Below are 24,947 nucleotides of genomic sequence, written 5' to 3' on the forward strand. Positions count from 1 at the left end.
GCCCATTCCTGTGCGGTTCTATGCCCCATGCTTTTGTTCTATGTTCTACATTCTTTGAAAGTTAACTAGAGAACTCCAAATCTCTTGGCCTGATATATGTCGCAGCAATAAAGAAACACAAGGTATTAAAGCTGCTGGAATCTTGGACAAATCAAAAAATGCTGGAGGAACACAGAGAGTGAGGCAGCATCTGTGGAGGGAATGGACAGACAATGTTTTGGGTCAGGACTGAAGAATGGTCCGGATCTGAAACATTGTCTGTCCATTCCCTCCACAGATGCTGGCTGGCCCACTGAGTTTCCCCAGCATTTGTGCTTTATTATAACAGCAAATAGTAGAGTCAGATGTGATAGTTGTATTTACCTGGCTTTAGACGGGCACAATGATATGCAGGAAATGGAGAGATACATGCATGTACAGGAAATTCGTTTAAGTGTTCGATACAAACATTGGGAGCCAAAAGACCTGTTGCTGTGCTGTACTGGTCTATTTAAGTAACGGGACCAACATCGAGGTAGCAGGGAATCTAAATACAGATCATTTAATCATTTAGAATTGCTGAATATAAAGAACAAAGAACAGTACGGCACAGGAACAGATCCTTTAGCCCACAATGTCTGTGCCAAACATAATGCCAATTTAAACAAATCTTGTTTTCCAAAAATGATTGCATTTAGTTAAAGATGCCTTCAAATAACAGAAAACTAATTAGTAAGGTTCGGATTAAATAAAGTAAGGAGAACATTCACCTTTTTGAACCATGCATGGTGGCGCAGCTGGTAGAGTTGCTGCCTCACAACGCCAGACACCCTGGTTCGATCCTGATTACGGGTGCTACCTGTGTGGAATTTACATCTACTCCCCGTGACCAAATGGGTTTTCTTTGGGTGTTTCGGTTTCCTCCTACGTTCCAAACATGTGCGGGTTTGTAAATTAATTGGCTTCTGTAAATTTCCTTTGTGGTATGTAGGAAGAGGAATAGAAAGTGAGACATCATAGAACGAGTAAGAACGGTGGATCGATGGTCAGCGTGGACTCGGTGGTCTGAGAGGCCGGTTTCCATGTTGTATTTTTCAATTCAATTCAAAAGCTTGATTATAGTTAGGAGGTCACTTACCTTTTCTTACCATTTCAATCCAGTTGCCAACTCCATTCATGAATGGGACGGTCTTACATACAGCCACCATGCGGGGGTAGGGCAGAGGTTTTGAAGTGTCCCATTCCATGTGTGAGACTAAATGCACTTTACGCCTGGACTGAATGTTGATTAATTCAGTAGAATGGGAGGTTAGGCATACTGAAATCTGCCCCTGACCATGATCTTCAGTTCCATGCTGATGTGCACAGGGTTCGAAATCCAGAAGGTAAAAGTGGAAACATAGGGGCAACTTTATCACACAGAGAGTGGTTGGTATATGGAACGTGCTGCCAGGGGAGGTATGTAGTTGAGGAGGTACTATAACAATATTTAAAGGACATTAGGACAGATACATGGATAGGAAAAGTTTAGGAGCCAAATGCAGGCAGGTGGACGTGTAGATGGAGCTTCATGGTTGGCATGAGGAAATTGGGCCAAAATGCCTGTATGTCTTTATTACTCTATAGATATGGGTCAAATGCAGGCTAATGGGACTAACTGAGATGGGGCATCTTATTCAGCATGGAGGAGTTGGGCTGAAGGGCCCATTTCTATGCTGTATGACTCTAGGATGGCACACATATCCCAAGGTCTGCAACTAACAATCTTCTTCTAGACCTTTGCTGGAGAAAAGCAAGATTTGGACTGACTAGTCGTCCCAATATTTAGATGGAGTAAACTTCCACCCAAAAGCCCAAGAGACTGGATAGCAGCCAAGCAAAATGAGAAATTAATAGCACTGGAGGGACCAAGTGAGGTGGTGGTGAGTTGGATCATGCATGTGGCACTGTTTCCCTGTTCTCCGATGATGTTGCAGTGATGAAAAAATGGGCTGGAGCCTAGGATAGAACCTTGTGTGACAAGTAAGCTCGTTGTGCAGCAGTGGATAGAGCCAAGAGTCAAGAGTGTTTAATTGTCATATGTACTGACAAATAATTCTTAAAGCAGTAGCACAACACACAGTACTCATAGATAACACAATCAAGAAAAAAAGAACAATAAATTAAACATCCCAATATTAATGCAAAATGCTCCAAATTAAATTAATACAAATATTTGGAAAGGTACATGGATAGGATAGATTAAGAAGGATATGGGCCAAACACAGGCAGGTGGGACTAGTGCAGTTGAGACATGTTGGCTAGCGTGGGCAAGTTGGGTCGAAGAACCTATTTCCAATGCTGGATATCTCCATTAAATCTTTCATATAACCAAATCAGTTCATAGTTTAATTAGTGTTTTTTGGTTTACAAGAGACTGATGGTTGTTGGGAAGAAGCTATTCTTGAACCTGGTGGTCATGGTTTTTAGACTTCTGTACTTTCTTCTCAATGGCAGGAATGAAATGAAAGTGTGGTCAGGGTGGTGTGGGTTCCTGATGATGCTGGCTGCAGGTCAATGCTGATATATAAAAGGTGTTAAATGCAACAATTATAATGGAGGAAAGAGAGTGTGGTGCCGCCTGACTGGGTGACAGTGGGGAGGAATTGGATTGTGATCATGTGGGGTACAGTCAAAGGTTGAAGAAAGGATGGACAAATGGTCCAGAGGCAAGATCTAGTCATCCTTCCATTGCTACTGCAGATTTAATTCAGAGACAGCATGGAAACAGCTCCTTCGGCCCACCGTGTCCACGCCAACCATCAATCACCCATTCACACTAGTTCTATGTTATCCCACTTCCTCATTCACTCCCTACACACCAGGGGCATTTTACAGAGGGCCAATTAACCTACAAGCATGCACGTCATTTGGATGTGGGAGGAAATTGGAGCACCCGGAGCAACCCCACACGGTAACAGGGAGGACGTACAAATTTTGCACAGGCAGCACCCGAGGTCAGGATCAAATCCAGGTCTATGGCGCTGTGAGGCAGTGGCTCTACCAGTTGTGCCACTATGCTGCCCGACAGTGGAACAGTGGATCAGCAGGTAGAGGTGGCAGCAGCAGAAAGGGCAGCACAGTGGTGCAGCGGCAGAGTTACAGTGCCAGAGACCCAGGTTCGATCCTGACTACGGGTGCTGTCTGTACAGAGTTTGTATGTTCTCTCTGTTACTACAGGAATTTCACCGGGTGCTCCAGTTTCCTCACACACTCCAAAGGCGTACATGTTTGTAGGTTAATTGGCTTGGGTAAAATTGTAAATTGTTCCTTGTGTGTAGGATAATGCTGGTGTATGAGGTGATCACTGGTCTACGCGGTCGTGGTGGTCCAATGGCCCTGTTTCTGCGCTGTATCTCTAAAGTCTATCATGCTTCTTCGAAGCCCAAGCGACATGTCCGATCCTGTTTAACAGCATCATGATCGGCACAGACATTGTGGGCTGAAAAGCCTGTTTCTGTGCTGCACTGTTCAATGTTCCACTGTATATCGCATCGCAGACATTGATTTGGAAAAAAAAACACAGCTGGAGAATTTACTGCATACAAATTTAAGAAAATAATTTCCAGGAAATTACATTTGCTTTCTCTATTTGAAGATGCTGGAGTCAAATTGAACAACAACAATAATAATAGTAATGACAATACACATTTATATAGCAGCTTTAATGTTGTGTTGTATCCCAGGGGGGTTCACTGGATTATTCTCATACAAACTGTAATAAGAGCAAAAACATAAATCAATATTAGAGAAAATACTAAAAGCTTTTAAAAGGATACACATTATAACAAATAACTCAGAGGCTCAGAGGAATTCTTAGCGATTTAGACGGGAATTCCTGAAATTAGGATGTTGATTTTATTTCCATATAATGTACAAAGGCCATTTGGTCCATTGAGTATAATAGCTCTCAGTCCCATTCAATCCACTAATTACCTCAAGAGTAGATGCAAGGAACGACAGACACTGGTTTACAACAAAAGATGCAAAGTGCTGGAGTAACTCAGAAGGTCAGGCAGCATCTCTGGAGAACGTGGATAGTTGATATTTCAGATCGAGACCCTTCTTCAGATTGATTGTTGGGGAGGGTAAGGGAAGGAAACTGTAAGAGAAGAGGGGCAGGACAAAGCCTGGCAGTAACAAGTTAGTGCTGGTGGGGAGGCCTTTCGGTAAGCAGATGGTGGACAAAGACCAGAGATGAAAAGGCAGGAGTGAGACAACAAGAACATTTCATTTGTTTACTCAATTTGAAGATGCTGGAGACAAATTGAATGACAACAATAATGTAGGTATGTTACAAAACCTACCTGAAGCGTGTCTGAGAATCTGCCCCACCCCTTGTACGCGATTTTGGCGCTGTTTGGAGGGGGCGGGTTTAAAACGCGATTTTTACTAGGCTGTTGCAATCGAAAATGTTCAGCCCAGTAAATCATTAACGGAAAATTGCTGAAAGACCCCGTCGCAAAAGGTATTATTAGTTTTTATGGCCTTGTAAAATAACTATAGTAGTTTAAAAATCACTCTCTCAACCCGCGACCTCTCGCAGCCCCAGGGTTTTATAAAGCAAACAATTAAAAGTACGTACCTTATTTTTACATTAAAAGGGGCTTCTTAAGAACCCTGTATATAAAGTTTTCTATAGCGAATAGTTCATTTTGGGCTCTTTATATCCCGCAGTATTTTTCTGGGCATTTGAGGGCGCAAATCCAGCGCAATGTGAACGTTCTAAACCAGCGCGTTCACAGGAACCCACTAGAAAGCCGATTTAAATTGACTTTAATTTACAGCAATTGAACACTAAATTCCTTCCATTTGGCCTATAAATTGATGTAAATGAGATTTAAAAATCATGTTTTATTGTGAATTATTTGTGAATATTATTTGGACACTTAGGCTATTTAAAAATGTTAATCATTTATTAAGAAATGGATAGATGTTTAGATCTAGTAATTGAAGTTTGAAATTAGCTACAATTGGGTAACTAACTCTAATTATATGCTTTAATTTCAGGTCATCCAAGTAAGATTATTTTATATTTGTTTCAGAATGGTTCAATCTATGATAACTGAAAATTTCATTCAGTTCTCTTAATTTTTAAGAAGGTTATGTGCTTTTGACTGTCCTCGATCACAGCTTTTTTGTTATGTCCATAGAAAATCAATAGGGAACAAGATGCTAATTTCCGAGTATGAAAATGGCCATAACTTTTTTATTACTTGAGATATGAAAGTGAATTAGGTGTCAAATTAAACTTATTGTTATGCTTTATCTGATGGGATAAATTGCAGACTTGATTTTTTAAATCTCAAAATTTTGTAACATTGCTAAATAATGACAGTAATATGGGGGAAGTTGTTGGAAGTGTAGGTTGAAGGTCAAGGAATAACTAGAGGGGCAGAGAGCTAGCATAACCTCAATGAACCAAATTACCTCCTTGTAATTGTATGGAAGTAAAATCAATTGAGACACAAGAAACTGCAGAAGACGGAATCTTGAGTAAAACACAAAGTGCTGGAGGAACTCAGCGAGTCAGTCAGCATTTGTAGAGGTAATGGATCAGTAACATTTTGGATCAGGACCCCTCTTCAGACTGATTGCAGGAAGCTGAAGAAAAGTTTGTGTTGGACGAAAGTAAAGTTCATGTTCAAATTCCTGTAACTCTTTCCTAAATTTCCCAGATTCTCCTCATACGGTAAAGATTTACTGCTCTATAAAATCACTGATTTTGCCGCAACTGGTGGTCCAGCACCTGCTTTAATCCAGACTAAATTATGAGAGCTCACTTGAAACCGCCTTCAGAAATCTCCCCGAAAATGTGGCATCTAGGCCGAGTGAGGCGGTTGATCTCGACCTCATCGGGATTTCCGTAGCCGATTTGCGGGTTGGATTTTGTCCCTGCGGCTGAGGTTATGGAACCCCGACCCAGCCAGAGCCGGCAGATCCATTTCCTTAGTCGATTTCTGAAACCGACTAAGTGGGCCAGTACCTAGGCGGACCATTCCAGTAGTGTTGGACTACTCTCGAAGAACGTGACCGCCGTTGGTCTGAGAAAATGGATAATCCAGAAAGGCTTTGGAACCAAGGGTGCCGGATAATCAGTGGTGGATCTGTAATCTGATGCTGGGTTGGTGACCATATTATTGTGAATATTTACTCCAGGATGAAATGGAATGTCATCCCAAAATATTTCCATCCTTGCCCCTCAATGTCAATCTGCCCCCAAAATTTCTGATTAGGGTGTTCGCATATGTTAGACATATATCAGTAATAGACAGCACATGCTTTTGGACCTGTCCATGTGGACAGGTACATGGCCAGGAAAGGTTTGGAGGGATACGGTCCAAAAGCAGGCAGATGGGACATTTTGGATGGGGCATTTTGGTCTAAATGGACAAGTGGGCCGAATGGCCTGCTTCTGTGCTGTACTGTGCTACAACTCCATGACTCCGTGATCGGAGGAAGCTTTGAGACATTTATAACGTCTTTGGGTCCGAAAATTAAAATATTGAAGGCATTTGCCAACATTCACGCACATTAGGCACAGCAAGATCAGCAACATGCAATCATCAAAGCTCTCTGGCTTTCAGCATGACTCATTCTCAGCTGAAAAGTGCATTCAAAGAAACAGTGATTTGAGGAAGCATGAGAAATCACTTGTAAAAATTGCAATGAAAATCCAGATAAATGGGTTTACCTCCTGTGGGGTCTCAAATTCTGAAGGTAAATTTATACTCATTTAGGCACTTGGGTACATAATTCCTTAACTGCACTCAGCAGTTTTATATTGAGCAGTGATATGTTGGTGGTAAGGGACTGATGGATGGACGTACAAGGTTGAGGAACAATATTAAGTGATGAAGGAACTCAGCAGGTTTGGGAGCATTTGTCAAAGGAAATGGACGGATGATGTTTCGAAGATAGACACAAAATGCTGGAGTAGCGGGCCAGGCAGCATCTCTGGAGAAAAGGGTTAGAAGATGTTTCAGGTCGAGACCCTCTTCATACAGAGTCAGGGGAAAGGGAAATTAGATATATATAAGGTACTGAGGAAGCTGTGGGGTAGATGATAACGAGTCATACAGATAATCAAACTCATCAGGACGACAAAGAAACTAGTAGGACGATTAGGATGGGGGAGGGACGGAGAGCGAGGGAATGCAAGGGTTATGAAGTTAGAGAAATCAATATTCATACTGTTGGGTTGTAAGCTGCCCAAGCAAAATGTGAGGTGTTGTTTGACCTTTAAGCAGAATGAAAACATCAGCAGTCTAAAGGTTTACAATCTTTCACCTTGTCTATCCATCTCCCACAAGCGATGCTGCATGGCCCACCGAGTTCCTCCAGCAGTTTTTTACCTAGTCTTTTACGCCTTTTGTGTGTTAAAGATCGAGGAAAGTTGGGCATTGCATGACACAGTTCCACTCAAGTCTGCTTATTCTTTTGTAGTACGCAGGGCATCCGCGTCCCTTGATGCTTAATCTTCTCCTGTCAGGTGTTTTATAGATGTGCTCTGCCATTCAGGATTACATTGTTGTCAGTGTCATTGAAGATAGCAGGAAAAATATTTTGGACAAACATGATGAATCTTCACAGCATCATCCCATAATCCATGTTGTTTGTCGGATATCTGTCAGCCCCCAGATATAACCATGCAAAAGTCATCTTACATATTTTAAAACATTAATTTCAATCAATGTACACAGCATTTGATAAATTAACATATTTACAATGTGAAAATCCACCAGTTTCATTGCATAGGTCTTAAGCATCTTGGAAAATTATATTTCTTTATTTGTAAATAAAAATAATTTTGGATTATATTTTGGATAAAATATTTTTGGAGGAACTGCGGCACGGTGGCGCAATGGTAAAGTAGCTGCCTTACAGCACCAGAGACTTGGCTTCGATCCTGACTATGGGTGCTGTCTGTACGGTGTTTGAACGTTCTCCCCATGACATGCATGGGGGAAATCCTTTAAAACCGAGATGAGGAGAACTTTTTTCACACAGAGAGTGGTGAATCTCTGGAACTCTCTGCCACAGAGGGTAGTTGAGGCCAGTTCATTGGCTATATTTAAGAGGGAGTTAGATGTGGCCCTTGTGGCCAAGGGGATCAGAGGGTATGGAGAGAAGGCAGGTACGGGATACTGAGTTGGATGATCAGCCATGATCATATTGAATGGCGGTGCAGACTCGAAGGGCCGAATGGCCTACTCCTGCACCTAATTTCTATGTTTCTATGTTTCTATGCATGGTTTTCGCCGGATGCTCCAGTTTCCTCCCACACCAAAGACGTAGAGGTTTGTAGGCTGATTGGCTTGGTAAAATTACAAATTTTACCAGTCCGACATGGATTAGGGTGGACTCGGTGGAACGAAGGGCCTGTTTCCACGCTGTAACTTTAAACTCTAAATTAAACTAAACTATATGGCATGGATAAATATTTTGATTGTTTAATTTAGTTAGGTAGTTCTGCAGTGTAGCATGTTTCCATACCGTGGTTTGGACATTATGTGGTTGATGAATTAGGGAACACCATTTATATTATACAGGTGAAATTAGTTACAACTCAACTTCAATTGGTAACTAGAGAACTACCTAAAAGTTGCTTTGAAAATTGACAAGCAGGAAAAAAATCTGTCTTTCAAAAAAAAGTCTGGGAGAAAAATGTGGCTATGTAACCTCCCTGCAGTAATCCTTAAGAACCTAGTCTGTTCTTTTCATTGCAAGTGGCCATAGATATTGACACTTAATCGGTTTTATTGACACTTATACAATGATACTTTATTAAACAATAGTCTGCTTATCTAGCAGTAACACAAAGAAACTTAAAGCTATTAAAAATACTTTTACATTTGAAAAGGAAGGCGAATATTATATCGCGAGTTTGAAACTCTCTAGCCCTAACCTCCCTTTCCCTAACAATGCAATTGTCTTGAAACACGGGGTTCCCTGGTCGGTGTGGAATCAGTGGGTCAAAGGGCCACACCATATCTCTAAACTAAATTAAACTAAACTAAACTAAACACAATTTTCCATAACACCAGATTTCTTAGGAATGCAACCAATGTATTATACCTGAACTACCTGCATTCATTATTTGTCAACAAGGAATATGGTATTAATACGGATATTTGACCAGAATTATGCCTGGATTAGGGGTATTAAATTGGACACACGTCGATTGTTTTCTCTGAAATGCCAGAGGTTGAGGGAAGACCTGATAGAAGTATATAAAATCATGAGAGGCTTAGATGGGGTAGACAGTCAGAACCTTACTACCAAGATGGAAATATCAAATACAAGAGGGCATAGCTTTAAGATGAGAGGAACAAGGTTTAAAGGAGTTGTGCGTTTTTCACACAGAAGGTACTGTAGGAAGTCTGGAACATGCTGCCAGAGGTGGTGGCAGAAGCAACCATGATAGTGGCATTTAAGAGACTTTTAGATAGGCACATGCACTGCAAGAGATATACATTATGTGCAGGTAGATTAGAGGTGGCACAGTGGCGCAGCGGTAGAGTTGCTGCCTGACAGGGCCAGAGACCCGGGTTTGATTCTGACTACAGATTTAGTCTGTACAGAGTTTGTATGTTCTCCCTGTGACTGCGTGGGTTTTCACCGATTGCTCTGGTTTCATCCCACAGGTTTGTAGGTTAATTGGCTTTTGGAAAAATTGTAAATTGGCTCTAGTGTGTAGGATTGTGCTGGTGAATGGGGTGATCGCTGGTCGGTGCAGACCTGGTGAGTGGAAGGGCCTGTTTCCACGTTGTATCCCTAAACTAAACTAAAGTTGATCTTGTCATCATGTTCAACATAAACATTATGGGCTGAAGGGCCTGTTCCTGTGCTGTGATGCTCTATGTTGGAATAAACTTCCTGAAGATTTAAGACTTGCCTCAACTTTGACAACCTTTAAAATAAGACTGAAAACTTTTATGTTTACTTTAGCTTTCAGCTAAATCCTAACTACATTGCACTTTTAACTTTTGCACTTTTTATAATGGATTTTTAACTTTGCTTTTATTTTATTTTACTTCTTCTATTTTATTTATTTTTATTATTTCATTTTATTGTATGACATGTTTTTATGTGAAGCACTTTGAGTCTGCCTCGTGTATGAAATGTGCTATATAAATAAAGTTGCCTTGCCTTGCCTTGCCTATGTTCTAATATATGATTTATACACAAATGTATTTATCAGAGGAGCGCTTTCAGTATATTGCAATGGATGTTTTACTGTTTGTGTGCATTCTCAATGGGCTGAATGAATCCTCTCTGCATTGCACGGTTCAATGCTGGGTGGAGATTTATCCCTGACAGAGACAGCTTGTGCAGTATATTCTCGTTCTGAAATGTCCTCCCAGTGATATCAAAGAAACGTTATCACACAACCATATTGCACATTTAACACATTTCTCTTGAGAGAGTTGAGTTTTTGTGATTTAACAGAGAGCTTTAAAATCTCAATGAATTTTTTGGAGAGTAGGCATGATATTTTTTTCCCCACTTGGAGGTCAGATCCTCCCTGCAGGCCTTCAGTGCAATGGAGACATCAAGAGCTTTGATGGAGAGTTCATAGCCACAATTCTTCTTCTCCAAACAGCAGTGAGTATAAGCTCACTGCTCTCAGTGCATGAATGGTATGGATGTAGCGGAAGTTAGTCATCTTCTACTAGTGGGAGGATCTAGGACTAGAGGGCACAGCCTCAGAATAAAAGAACGTACATTTAGAAAGGAGATGAGGAGGAATTTGTGGAATCCATTGCCACTGACGGCTAAGTGGATGCTGTCAAAGGATATTTATGGCAGAGATTTACTGGTTCTTGATTAGTACGGGTGTCACGGGTTATGAAGGCAGGAGAATGGGGTTGAGAGGGAAAGATAGATCAGTCACGATTGAAAGGCAGTGTAGACGATGGGCCGAATGGCCGAATTCCGCTCCTATCACTTATGAACTTTAGAACTTATAAGGATAAAGGGGAAATCCTTTAGGAACGAGATGAGAAAAACATTTTTCACACAGAGAGTTGTGAATCTCTGGAACTCTCTGCCACAGAAGGTAGTTGAGGCCAGTTCATTGGCTATATTTAAGAGGGAGTTAGATGTGGCCCTTGTGGCTAAAGGGATCAGGGGGTATGGAGAGAAGGCAGGTACGGGATACTGAGTTGGATGATCAGCCATGATCATATTGAATGGTGGTGCAGGCTCGAAGGGCCGAATGGCCTACTCCTGCACCTATTTTCTATGTTTCTATGTTTCTATGTATTTAAGGAAACAGGATCATTAGAGGAAGAGGTAGGGGAACATAAATGGCTTTATTCCATTAGACAGTACAGTGGCACAGCTGGTGGAGTTGTTGCCTCACAGCGCCAGAGACCCAGATTCAATCCTGACTTCAGGCGCTGTCTGTACGGAGTTTGCACGTTCTCCCTGTGATGAGTTTTCTCCGGGTGCTCCGGTTTCCTCCCATGTCACACCGACACGCGGGTTTGTAGGTTAATTAGCTTCTGTAATTCTGTGAAATTGCCCCTGGTGTTTACAGAGTGGATGACAAAGCGGGATAATGTGGAACTAATAAAAAAATTAACAAGAACCTGAGGGGCAACACTTTCACACAGTATATGGTATATGGAATAAGCTGCCAGAGGAGATAGTTGAGGTATTATCTATCACATCATTCAAAAGACATTTGGACAAGTACATGGATATTAAATGTTTTGATGGATATGGACTAAATGGGACTAGTTTGATGGAGCATCTTGGTTGGCATGGACAAGTTGTACTGAAAAGATAGGTACATGGAAAGGTAAATTAATAGGAATTGTTTAGAGGAAGATGAACCACATGGGACTAGCTACGATGGGACATCTTGGTTGACATGGGCAAATTGGACTGAAAGGCCTGTTTCCATGCTGTTGACCATAACTGGTTGATCAATGGCTGGCCAAAGAGCCTGTTGGGCCAAAGTGCCTGTTTCCCTGGGCCAAAGTTGGGCCAAAGGACCTGTTTCCTTGCTGCACCTTTCAAACAATCAATTAATCAACAGCAATGGCAACACACAAGTCCTGCAGAACTCCAGCCATTATCCCGGAGTCTCCAAAGATTAAGGTACCCTCAATTTAGGCACAGCAGGTTCCTGCATAATTACATCCTTCCATGTAGCTCCTTCACTTCCATTCTTCTTTTAACGCAATCAAAACCTCAAGGATTTGTACTTGATTAAAAAGTTAAAAAGGAACACGTGGCAGTATTGGGTCTAACTGACAAAATAAATTAGACTGTCAGAAAGAGAGGCAGGGGCCATGGTTTATTGCATGTATTGCAGCAAGCTTTTTTTTATTATTGATATATTACACACAGCATCAAAAATCCATTTCAGGTACATTAATGTTAATATTTTTGATGTACATTTCATGATGATAATTTCATTTTAAAAGTATACAGAGAGTTTGCATAAAATTGGAGTGGATCTAGTAGGGTGAATGCCCTGATTAAGCTCCCAAATGTAATATCGCCCCATTTACCGAACAGCAGCACATTGTTCTCTTAATGCATTCATTACAGCATGGATGAAATGGGAGCTGCTTCCTTAAGGAGGTTAGATTTAATGACCAGCATAAATACAAAATAAAGAATCTTCTACTTTCAACTCTTTATGTGTTTTGTTTTTTTTTGTTTGAGGTTTGATTGTCAATGGCACAAACTTTGAGAACATTTGTCAAAAGGATTGTAGGACGGGTTCTATTTTGATCAGGACATTGAGCGATGATTGTGCATGTACACACCCTCTGCTTTCCACTGGAAATAGATGAGCAATTCCCCTTTGTTAACTCCTCGGTTAATAATGCAGAGCCTGCTGGTGTGCAGCAAGACCTACATGGCATTCAAAGATGGGTGGATGAGGGGCAAGTGACATTTCCACTGTCTGGGTGCGAGGGAGGAATCATCTCCACCAGGAGATGGGTGACCAGCTTCTCTTGACGTTCTATAATTATCCGTCAGCACCATTGATGAGGAACTCAACTGGTCCAATAGAAAACTACTGTGGCTGGTCAGAGACTGGCTACACTACAGCTCATGGTGCACCTCCTGACTACCCAAAGCATTCCCTCCATCTACGAGGCACTGGCCCACAAGATGATGGAATGCTCTTCCCTTTCTCGGATAAGTGCAGCTCCAATAATTCTCAAGCAGGTCAGCAACATCCAGGAGTAGATGATTCCCAACCCCTCGAAGATTCCTCACCCGCCAGCCCTGGAATGCTGTGGATTCATTGTGTACATCTGAAGCTCCCCATGGCAACAGAACCTCCCATCCCGTGGGTTCCACAAGGTTACCAGGCATGGGAAGAGCACCGCTCGCGGGCTTCCTATCGACCCACTCACTCTCCTGACTTGGATATAGTTTGTCATTCCATCATCAATGCTGGCTTTAATCCTGGAAATGCTTGCCCAACAACACAGTGGAATCACGCCACCTGGAATACCATGGATCACAAAGGCAGCTCATCGCCATCTCCCAAGGAAATAAATGGTGCCCTTGCCAGTGATGGCCAAAGTTGCACTAATGAATAAATAAATAATAATGTTAAAAATTATTTCTTCTGCAGGAGCCTCCTGATGTTTAAAAAATATGGTAGATGCTAAAATATCTTATTTGGACTCTCAGGACTAATGCAATCATTTACAATGTTACTTTTAGAATATTGGCAAGTATATATACCTTTTTAATGAAATTTCCCGATCAGTTTCCTCAGATACAAAATTTACATCAGCATCCATTTTATAATAAATTTCATTAATTCATATTATCTGCAATCTCATTCAACCAAATAAAATAGTTTTTTCTTTTGGCTATCGAAGTATTAAATCTTGCATCATTCTTCCTCGTTAAATCTTACAATCAATGTTACGCTTAAAATGACCCCAACGATATGATAAAAGATAAGGCAGAAATCCCTTTCATTCTGATTACTGAAACCTTTTTAAAAGTCTGGATCAATAATATTATTTTATTGCAATGAAAACAGGTAGGATATTAGCATAGCGTAATATATAATTCATTGGAAGAGTATAGATTTCATTAAGATTTAGAGTTTACTTTGCTCTCAAATATACTCTTAGCTCAACAAGCTATGCACTGTTATCATCCCTCTGAGCAGCTTCCTGTGATACATTTGCAGAATTATAGGTGCATAACTCTGCCCCTGTGAAGCAAAAGTATATGGATGTGACATTGATCAATAGTTGGCCAAAGTGAGCGATCATTATTATTAACAGAACGAAGTCCGCTTTATGCAATCCAAATGTAAATCCAAGGCCATTAAAACATACATTGTGTCTCCGTGGAACCCGATGTGGGAAATGCTACATGTATCAGATGGGGGTCAATGGGCCTATTCCTACCTTCTAACTGAGTATGTACTAACAAGACAATATTCATCCTTAATCCCACGAGACGCTCATTTAAAACACACGGCGTCCAATTAGTAAATCAGCACAGCCAGACTGCAGCACAGACTTCTGCACTGTTATACTCATTAGAGACGAAGATCTAGGCTAAAATAGAATAGGGAAAAATGAGGCACATCTCTTGTGCTGTGATATTAATTATGCTTCCGAGCAGGTTATATAAAAATCAAAACTATTTCCAAGGTAGAATGAAACGCAAACCATTTTGAGTTTACATTGATTTTCTTTTTAATGTGTCTATCTTTGGCACAAAAGTCTTTCATATTTCACTGTAACAAAAAAAAACAGAGTGCACAATATGTAAATGCTGCAAGGATTAGCGAGGAGAAAGCACAGCGTCAGGGCTTTGTCTTTGAGCACTGGTGTGAGGCTTGACTTTGCACTAAAGCTGGGAATAACAAAGTCCTGGTTTAAAATCTCAAGCTTTGTTGCTCTTCATTAGCCGATGCTAAAACAAGACACTATAAATTACAACAGCCTGAGAGCTTGACATCTCAAAGCGGTTTGATTGAAAAGAGGATTTGCTAATGACCTAATTTCATTTAAAAATAAACTGATTATGTATGCTACTGAACCATGCATTTTGGACTTGTTGGAACCAACATACATAAAATAAAAATAAAGCTTTGGTCCTTGGTGTACAATTGGATTACAAAGCATGCATGGCATGGCAATAAATGAGAACTGTAATTTTACTTGGACAAACTTATTTCGCTCTCAGAATCTCAAACTGCAACCGGCATTAGATGTGGCATCTTTTTTAATGCAAAGATAATGTTTGGAACAAGTGTCAAGGAATGCAGGCAGAAGGATCTGCAGATGCTGGAATCTTGAACAAGGTGCTGGAGGAACTCAGCCGGTCAGGCAGCTTCTGTGGAGAGAATGGATATGCAACATTTCGGGCCGAGACCCTTCATGGAATGCTTGAGGGATAAGACTATGATTGAAACAATAGCAAGTTATACTGCTGGAAATCTGAATTAAACAAAAGTGCTGGGAATCTTCAGCAGATCAAGCGCAGCATCTGTGGAGAGAGGAACAGAGTTAATGTGTCAGTCAGACAGATCCTTCAGATCTGATGACAGGCTATTGACCTGAAAGCCTTGCTCTGCATCTCAATGGTGGATCCTGCCTGACCTATCGAGCATCTCAAACCTTTTGTTTTCACTTTAAGGTAAACGTTATTGTTGGCAACATTGTCAGGCAGAGTCGCAAGAGCATCTTGGATGAGATTCCAGAGGAATTAACCCACTTCACATAACTGGGTTAATGTCCCTGCTAAAATAGAGAAATGGCACATGAACAAAGCAAGACAGACGTTCGACTCACGCTGTTCTGATTGATTTCCATGGATATTAAAATCATCCCTCCGCATGCTTGTTGACCTACATTGGGTCCTGGCCCAGTAACACTTTGGTATTAAGCAACTTGTTCCTCTTTTCAAATCCTTCCAATCCTTGGCATCTGAATGCCTTATCCAAATCTGCAACTCTCTTGAGTATTATATGAATTTTTGTTTCTTGTGCATCCCAACTTTAACCATCAGCCCATTGGCACAGTGCCTTCGGCTGCCCTAGACTTAACTTTCAGGACTACTTTGCAAAGATCTCCACCTCTGTAAATTGGACAGAAATCTGGAGAGGAAAGGTTTAGAGGGATATGGGCCAAACACAGGCAGGTGGGACATGTGGCATCTTGGTCAACATGGACAAGTTGGGCCAATGGGCCTGTTACCATGCTGTTTGACTATATGACTCTATAACTCTATGACTATCTTGCTAATGGCCCTACAACTCAGACCGTGAAGAGAAATGTCCTTTCAGGAACATTTTTGAATGTGGGCCCTGACCCAAAACGTTACCTATCAATTCCATCCAAAGATGCTACTTGACCTTTTGTCAAGTACCTTGTGTTTTGCTCAAGTGTCCTGATGAGGTTTGATTTAAAAAAACCTTGCCTGTGAAGCAGCACTTTTTGTCCATTAAACATGGCATGAAGATGCAAGATGAAGTGGGTTCAGCAATGGGCGATCAATCTGCAACCCCCAAGTTTTGAGTCTGACAATTGAGCTTTGTTGGAGTGATATTACCCAATCTTCCTGCTAAAGTATGTGACCAAAGATTAGAGTTTAGTTCAGTGTTCAGAAATACAGAATGGAAACCAGATCCTTCGGCCTATCGATCGCCCATTCACACTAGTTCTATTTTATCCCATTTTCTCATCCACACCTTACACCCTTGGGGCAATTTACATAGGCCAATTAACCAACAAACATGCACGTTTTTGGGATGTGGGAGGAAGCCAGAACACCCGGAGAAATCCCCATGCGGTCACAGTGAGAGCATGCAAGGTCCACATGTTTACCCTCAGTCTCCGACACTCCAGAGAAAACAATCCAAGACTGTCCAACCTCTCCTTATACATAATACCTCCATAATCCCGGCAGCAATTGGTTAAATCTCATCTGCACCCTCTCCAAAGTGTCCACATCCTTTCTGTGGCGGATGCTAGGAAAATTAGGTCAAACAGATCGGAATGTGTGAGAGAATAGATTGTAGGGAAATAATTTTGATGGCACTGTTCGATGGCACAGTGGCACAGCTGGTAGAGCTGCTGCCTCACAGTGCCAGAGACCATGGTTCGATCCTGACCCCCAGGAGGTGTCTGTGTGGAGTTTGCACGCTCTCCCTGTGACCGCATGTGTTTCCTCAGGGTGCTCTGGTTTCCTCCCACATTCCAAAGACGTGCAGGTTTGTAGGGCTTCTATAAATTGCTCCTAGTTTCCAAGGAGTGGATGAGAAAGTGTGGTGACTTAGAACCAGAACGGGTGATCGGCGGAGACTCGGAGGGGCGAAGGGCCAGTTTCCATGCTGTATCTCTTAAATAAACTAAAACCAAGCGAGAGAATAGGGTTCATCTGATTACTCTGAGAGCTGTCAGAGACTCAATGGGCCAAATGGTCTCCTTCAGTCATAAGTATGAGTAATATTTGGCACTATTTCATTTGTTTTGTACAAGTGAGTAGTGAAATGACATGTCTGATGCTGAATAATATCACATCTCCTGTTGTGTTCCACAAAACATTATTTCACTCCTCTGGAATGCCATCTGGATAAACCCACATATTCATTATCCCTCTCAGGGGACTGACAATCATTGTTTGTGACACTCAGCAGAGCTTCCTGGCACTGTCATGTCATTTGATGTATTCATATATTCATAGAAATTAGAGCACTCCCCTGCCTGCACCTCTGCTGTGTAGGATGTAATTGCAGATGCTTGTTTTGTACTGAAGGTAGACACAAAGTGCTGGAGTAACTCAGAGGGTCAGGCAGAAAAAGGATGGGAAACATTTCAGTTAGGGACCCTTCGTCAGAATCACAGAGGGGGAGCAGTGAGAGTCTCGCAGCACTCTCGTCGGAGAGAGGAGGAGAACTTCTTCTGAGCAGACATACCATGAGGTCTGAAGAAGGGTCCCGTCCCATAACATCACCCATCCTTTTTCTCCAGAGATGCTGCCTGACCCGCTGAGTTACTCCAACACTTTGTGCCTATCTATTACATGGTGTGGAATTGTTTCACCTTGAGCAAAGGAGGCTGAGGGGTGATGATTATACGATTACGTATATATGTAAATACAATTATGAAAGATATGGATAGAGTAGATTGTCAATTATTTTCCTATGAGAAGGGGTATACAAATAAGAGTGTATATGCTTAAGGTGTGGCCTGACCCACATATTCCCAAAACCATGTGAAGAATCATGCTGTATTCAATATTTTGGATTTCAGATTTCAATCATGTGCTGCTAGGTTTGAATTCATCAACAGTTTTATGTTTAGGTTTATTATTGGTGGATGGAGGATTGGTGGATGGAGTTAGGAGGTGGGCAGGAGTTAGTGACAGAGGCTAGGATGTGATGGGTGGAGGTGACCAGGGATTGCAGATTATGGGATCTGATGGGAAAGGATGTATGGGACCAAATAACGGAGGCAGGATGGGCAGATACGAACAGGGAGAGAGGACCTGACGGTAGGAGTGTGCAAGTGATGGCAGATGCAACAGGGTCACATTCCTCCATAAATACAGACAGACAGACAGACAGACAGACAGACAGACAGACAGACAGACAGACAGATAGATAGATAGATAGATAGATAGATAGATAGATAGATAGATAGATAGATAGATAGATAGATAGATAGATAGATATTATTATTATTATTTTATTATTATTTGATTCTTTATTATACGTATTATTCACAATGTCAGGTATCTGGGTCACACTAATCCATTATTCTTACAGTCAAAATTATTAAAATTAGAAGATTTGGTTGCATTTAAAACAGCACAGATAATGTTTAGGGCCAAAAATAAAAACTTCCCTGGAACTATACAAAAATTATTCAATGAGCGAGTGGAGGGTTATAATTTAAGAAGAATATTTAATTTTAAGGTACAAAGAGTCCGCACGACCAGAAAAACCTTTCGTATTTCGGTCTGTGGAGTAGGATTGTGGAACAGTTTGAATGTGGAGTTAAAGCAATGTCCAAATATGAACCAGTTCAAAATGACATACAAAAAACTTTTTTTCACAAGGTACAGGGATGAAGGGGATGGTTGACAAACAGGGGTTAATGTTTATTTATTATTTTATTTATTATTTATTTTATTTTTTTGGTTACTTCATACATATTACTTGTATGTGTACATCAGTTGTATGTATATATATATGTCTGTATGCATCTCTAAAAATTGTTTAGGGTATTATTATTATTATTAATTAATTAATTAATTATTAAATATGGAAGAAGGGTTTAGGGAGAAGGGGTGAAATTAAATAAGTTATTCTTCTTCTCACTCCTTTTCGAGCTTGTAAAGAAAAGTGTTGGACATTTAAATTTTGCTTTATGCTTTTCATTGCTTTGCAAATATTGCCTGGAATGTCCAATTGTTTGACTACTTCGATTGTTGTTTTATTTATTCCTATTTATGTCTTTACTTGTTCGGAACAAATAAACAAATAAAATAATAATTTTTGTCACGTGCACTGAGGTACTGTGAAAAGCTTTGTTTTAAATGCTGCCTAAACAGATCAGCTATATCATACATTATGATACATAAATACAATCAGTTCAAACAGTAGGTAGAACAAAGGGGAAGATACAGAGTGCAGAATATAGTTCTCAGCATTGTAGCGCATCAGTTCCAGAGCCAAATTGCAATGTCCTCATTGGGGTAGAGGTGAATCAGACAGTACCCTAGCTTATGAAAGGACTGTACAGAAGCCTGATAACAGAGGGGAAGAAGCTGTTTCTGAGTCTGGTGATGTGCACTTTCAAGTTTCTGTATTTTCTGTTGGAATGGAGCAGGAGAAGAATGATGTCATGGCTCTGTATCCTGCAGTAACAACACCTATCGGTCTCAGTTACTGATTCTCATCACAATATTTTTTCTCTGAGGGAGAGTTTTGCAATTTCCACCATTTTGATCATCTTTATGTGGCGAAAGTCTAATATAACAGTTTTGATTGATTGATAGATACAGCATGGAAACAGGCCCTTTGTCTCACCGAGTCTACGCCGGCCATTAATCGCCCATTCACACTAGTTCCATTTTATCACACTTTCTCATCAACACTAGATACTCAGGGCAATTTACCGAGGCAAATTAACCACCAAACTCATGCGCCTTTGTGGGAATGTGGGAGGAAATCAGAGTACCCGGAGGAATGCAAACTCCACATGGGCAGCACCTGAGGTCAGGAGCGAACCCGGGTCTCTGGCGCTGTGAGGCAGTGGCTCTACCAGATGTGCCACTGTGCTGCCTATAGGTTTCGCCACTATATTCTGGACTCTTCCCCCACCAGAGGGAATAGTTTCCATCTGCTTTATTGAATCATTCCTCACACCGCAATCAGACCATTTAATTGCTTGCTAAGTTATGACTTCAAGCACCATCTCCCCAGGAAATGTTGGCACTTCATCACTTTGGGATACAGTGCCAACAGACCTGTGTTTGATCCTGGCTACGTCTCCTTGTCTGTACGAACTTTATACATTCTCCCTGTGACCTGCGTGGTTTTCTCCGGGATCTGTGGTTTCCTCCCACACTCCAAAGACGTACAGTTTTGTAGGTTAATTGGTTTGGCATAATTGTAAATTGTCTCTTGTGTGTGTAGGATAGCGTTGGTGTGCGGGTATCACTGGTCGGCGTGGACTTATTGGGCCGAAGGGCCTATTTTTGCACACCATCTCTAAACAAAACTAAACTAAACTAAACTAATGCGGATTTTCTTGCAAGCTTCAAATATTAGGGTGAAATTAATTTTGATCACCAACATAGAGTATAAAATAGTATGGCACTGCCAGTGGTCCTTCAGCCCACAATGTTTCTGCTGAACATAATGCCATGTTTAACTCATCTAATCTGCTTGTACATTATCCAAATTCCCCTATACCCTGCATATGCATGAGCCTGTTAAATGCCACATTTATATCTGTCTCCATTGCCAGCCCTGGCAGCACGTTCCAGGCACCCACTACTCTCTGTGTACAAACCTTTCCCTGCACATCTCCTTTAAACTTTCCCTCTCACACCTTAGTGTAGGACATACCTTGTAGTGTTGGACAATTCCACCCTGGGGAAAAGGCTTTGAATGTCTACCCTGTCTAGGCCTCTCATAATGTTATAAACTAAGCTTTGGAATTGTTGCTGACTGGCAAAGCAAAGTAGTGCAATGATTGGGAAATATGGTGTTGTCAGTGGTATATGTCAATGGTTATAGAAACATAGAAACATAGAAATTAGGTGCAGGAGTAGGCCATTCGGCCCTTCGAGCCTGCACCGCCATTCAATATGATCATGGCTGATCATCCAACTCAGTATCCCATACCTGCCTTCTCTCCATACCCCCTGATCCCCTTAGCCACAAGGGCCACATCTAACTCCCTCTTAAATATAGCCAATGAACTGGCCTCAACTACCCTCTGTGGCAGAGAGTTCCAGAGATTCACCACTCTCTGTGTGAAAAAAAAACACAGTTATGGTAGTGAATGATTAATAGTAGTCAATAGTAGTTAATAGTAGTTAACGATAGTGGCCAAAAACAAACGCAAACTGTAATATGAAGACACTAGGAATCGCAGATGTTGAAAGCTTGAATAAAGTTCTAAGTGGTTGAGAAACTCAGCAGGTCAGGCGACATCTGTGGATGGAAAGAACAGACAATAGTTCGGGTCAGGACCTTCTTCGGACTGATCGGAGTAGGGGAGGGAAGAAGGCTGGAAAAGAGAGGAGGGGACAGGACAAAGCCTGTCATTGATAAGGAGATACAGCAGCCAATCAATCTACCCCTCAACTGTACCCACCTATCGCAACCCCAGGCTTTAGTCCCACCCCACCTCTTTTTTCCAGCTTTTATCCCCCTACTACATTGGTGTGCCCCGAAACATCATCTGTCCATTCCTTCCACAGATACTGCCTGATCAGCTGAGTTCCTCCACAACTTTGTCTTTTGCTCATGCAAAATGTTTTGGTTGGTAACTTGCTGGAAACCACATCCGCAAAACAACGATTTATCTTCCAAACTGTGGCCCGTGTCATAGCTAAAATGGCTTGGCCGATCTCTCAAAATCAAATTTGTCAAAATTATTTATGGAGGTAAAAACACACTGCCCCTGCAAATTTGCTTTCATTTCATAGCTGTGGTGATTGAAATATGGTCATGCTCAGAAATTAGTCAGTGCATCGAGTCATAGAGTCATAGAGTCATGCAATCATACCGCATTGAAGCAGCCCCTTCATCCCAACTCGCTCATGCCGACCAAGATGCCCCATCTACGCTAATCCTTTCTGCCTGTATTTGGCCCATATCCCTCTACACCTATCCTGTCCATGTACCTGTCCAAATGTTTTTTAAACATTGTGATGGTACCTGCCTTAACTACCTCCTCTGGCAACTTGTTCCATATACACCCCACCCACTGTGAGAGAAAATTGCCACTCAGGTCCCTATTAAATCTTTCCTCTAACAGCTTAAAACTATGTTTTCTAGTTCTTGATTCCCCTATTTTGGGTTAGAAAAAAACTCTCTACATCTACCCTATCGATTCCCCTCATGATTCTCTACACACAAAGGCAGGTAGGTGCCTTTCATTTATTGGATGTTTATCACTTGAACCTCGCATTTTTCAATTAACTTACAAAACACAATATTCTCAAAAAATATTCTTCTGAATCTGTTCACATTTTCTCGTTGACAGCATTTCATCTCCAGCCTGCATTAAAGCATGAAGGATTGCACTAAAAAATTCTGATAACTGCAACTCTCATGTCTATCTCTGTTCTTCACAATATGTCACTAGTATGTGCGAAGAGATGTAATGATACAGTAGAATATGGCTTATAAAATACAAATGCATTTTCAGGGACTTCAGGGCATAGAGGAGGGGCACACAACACTTTCCTTCATTTATCATTACATTCCAGTTGGCTTGCATGCCAAAATGGGAAGAGATAGAGACACAAGGAACTGCAGATGCTGGAATATTGAGCAAAACACAAAGTGTTGGAGCACCTCAATGGGTCAGGCAGCATCTGTGGACAGAACGGACAGACGACTTTTCAGGTTGGGATCCTTCTTGAGAACGGGCAAGAGCCCATATATCCACTCCGGATGCTCCTAGGTTAAATTTGAAGCCTGTGTGATTATTTCTCATTCACTTGTCTTCGATCCATAATTACGGGTCCCTGTTGAGGCTAAGTCATGAGACAAGATTTTAGTTGATCAGCAATTGAGCTCTTATAACATATTCATCTTGGTTATGCGCCATATTATTGGGCAAACCCTAATTGCCTGTTCTAGGTGTGTAGGAATGAACTGCAGATGCTGGTTTACACTGAAGATAGACATAAACTGTTGAGTAACTCAGCGTGTCAGGCAGCATCTCTAGTGAAAAGGAATCGGTGACGTTCTGGGTTGAGACCCTTCATCAGATTGTCTAAGGTGGAATTTCTAAATGTTTTTTAATTGACACATTAAAAATAATCACAAGCTTTTCATTATCCTCACACTCAAATGCTGGTAATTATTAATTTTGCCTGCAAACCTACCCCCCCCCCACCCCATTTCAGCAGAACACTTTTAAAAGCAGCAAGGCAGATCACAAAAATACTTGTATTGTACTAAAGGTAGTTTAAATCTAAAATTCCCCGATCATTTGCCACACAGAAGTCCTGTGCATTTTACTGCAGCCACACTACATATTGTATTTGTATTAGAAGTACACAGAATGTCAGACGATTTGGGGTGGCACAGCGGCGCAGCATTTGCCAGCAGTGAGCATTTGCTGGCATTTATTTCAAGGGGGCTAGAATACAAAAAAACAGGGATGTAATGCTGAGGCTGTCTAAGGCGCTGGTCAGGCCGCATTTGGAGTATCGTGAGCAATTTTGGGCACCATATCTGTAGAAGGACGTGCTGGCCCTTGAGAGGGTCCAGAGGAGGTTTGCAAGAACGATCCTAGGAATGAGTGGGTTAACTTATGATGAGCGTTTTACAGCGATGCGCCTGTACTCACTGGAGTTTAGAAGAATGAGGGGGGACTTCATTAAAACATACTGAATAGTGAAAGGCTTGGATAAAGTGGACTTGGAGAGGATGTTTCCACTAATGGGAGAATCTTGGACTAGACGTCATAGCCTCAGAATTAACGGACGTCCTTTAAGAAAGAATTGAGAAGAAATTTCTTTAGTCAGAGGGTGGGGAATCTGTGGAATTCTTTGCCATAGAAGGCTGTGGAGGCTGTCAATGGTTATTTATAAAGCAGAGATAGATAGATTCTTGATTAGTACAGGTGTCAGGGGTTATGGGGAGAAGGCAGAAGAATGTGGTTAGGAGGAGAGATAGATCAGCCATGATTGAATTGCGGAATAGACTTGGTGGGCCAAATGGCCTAATTCTGCTCCTATTACCTTATGACCTTAAAAGACCCGGGGGTGATCCTGATCTCGGGTTCTGTCTGTGTGGAATTTGAACATTCTACCTGTGACTGCTCTGGTTTTCTCCCACATCCCAAAGACATGCGGGTTTGTAGATGAATTGGCCTCTGTAAAATTGCACCATTTATAAGTAGTCAGTCGGAACCTTTCTCTAAGGTTAAAAATAGTCAACTACAACTTTGCATTAGCTTTAGGGTGAGAGGGGGAATGCTCAAAGGAGATGTGTGGGGCAAGTTTTCTTACAGAGAAGGGGTTGGTGGTTAATTGGGCCTCTGAATGTAAGGAGTTGATGAGAAAGTGGGATAACATAGAACTAGTTTTGAACAGGTGATCGATGGCTAACTTGGATTCTGTGGGCCGAAAGCCCTGTTTCCATGTTGGATCTTTCAATCCATTCAAACATACCTTGCAACAACTAAAAAGATATCTATGCAGGCATAACTTATTTTTAT

Source organism: Leucoraja erinacea, chromosome 12 (assembly GCF_028641065.1).
Source record: "Leucoraja erinacea ecotype New England chromosome 12, Leri_hhj_1, whole genome shotgun sequence".
NCBI lineage: Eukaryota > Metazoa > Chordata > Chondrichthyes > Rajiformes > Rajidae > Leucoraja > Leucoraja erinaceus.